General features: G+C 51.8%; 1 long non-coding RNA gene across 1 annotated transcript in view; it reads left to right on the top strand.

Moving 5' to 3' along the window:
- Positions 1–1014, top strand: part of LOC115297077 — a 1661-nt gene extending 647 nt beyond the window's left edge. The window contains exon 2 of the long non-coding RNA XR_003911253.1: positions 533–1014. This is a non-coding gene — a long non-coding RNA (uncharacterized LOC115297077). The remainder of the gene's footprint in view (positions 1–532) is intronic.
- The last annotated feature ends 205 nt before the right edge of the window (positions 1015–1219 follow it).

Below are 1219 nucleotides of genomic sequence, written 5' to 3' on the forward strand. Positions count from 1 at the left end.
GGACCATCCTCCCTCCCCCCTTCCCCCTGTAGGACCCCCCTCCCCCCGTAGGACCCCCCTCCCCTGGTATTGGCGTCCTCACTGCATCCTTCTCTCTGGATCCCACGGCAGACTGACGTCCCCGTGTTTCCTCATCACACCTTCCACTCACACACCACAATCTCCAGGAGGACCTTGAGACCACCGAATCAGGGACACAGAGGCGTATTTGCCCACAGACGTGTCCACAGGGCCCGCCAGGCTGCCTCTACCCACTGGGACAGGACTGTATCGAGCACAACCGCACAGTCGCATTTGTAATACTGCTCCACCCTCCACCCGTGAGTCCCAAATAAGGAACTAATTCTTCAAACATACCTGAGGCAGAAAGCAGTATTCGCCAAATCTAGGGGTCCAAGCAGATGGAGACGATGCAGCTCCTCAAACGCAATAATATTCACGTTCTGTGTTGCAAACGGTTCCGTATTGCCAGTAACTCGCTAACGCTTACCGAGCGCTCGCTCTGTACTATGCTGCGTTTGGTGTCACTTAGCGGCGTTATCGTATCGATGCGTCCAGCTTCCCGAGAAAGGACAGAGGAGAAGCCAAAACACAGACACTGGAGACTCCAAGCCTCTGAGACGCCGCGGCCCTGCCCTCAGTCATCTCCCAGGGGTCCTCGCTTTCAAGATGTCCTCCCGTCTGGGTGCCTCCCGTCCTGACTCTTGCACACTAAGAACTCGCTAACCGACAACGTCGTAGTCCTTCACGAAACTTTACATCGATTAGTCTGGCAGGCTGTTCTCTGATGTTTTGATTTGTCCTTCCAGGCATTAAATAACCCGTAAGGTCTGTCATGCCTGCCTAACCCATTACTGATACTTCATGACTGTACTGTCTCAGTCTCTCAATACGAAGAGTCGTACTGAAGGGCCTCACCAACTACTGCAGTATTGAATCCAACTTTATTCTGGTTGTAGTAACTATTATGTGGTGGATGTCAGAAAATGAAAGAGAAACTGCTTTTGTAATCAATATGTTTTAAAATTTTTCTTAATGTTTATTTTAGAAAGAGAGACAGAGTGTGAGTGGGGAGGGGCAGAGATCGGGGGAGACACAGAACCCAAAGCAGCTCCAGGCTCTAAGCTGTCAGCACAGAACCCGACGCAGGGCTCGAACCCACAAACAGTGAGATCATGACCTGAGCCGAAGTCAGCAGCTTAACTGACTGAGCCCCCCA

This window comes from Suricata suricatta, chromosome 7, assembly GCF_006229205.1.
Source record: "Suricata suricatta isolate VVHF042 chromosome 7, meerkat_22Aug2017_6uvM2_HiC, whole genome shotgun sequence".
Taxonomy (NCBI): Eukaryota; Metazoa; Chordata; class Mammalia; order Carnivora; family Herpestidae; genus Suricata; species Suricata suricatta.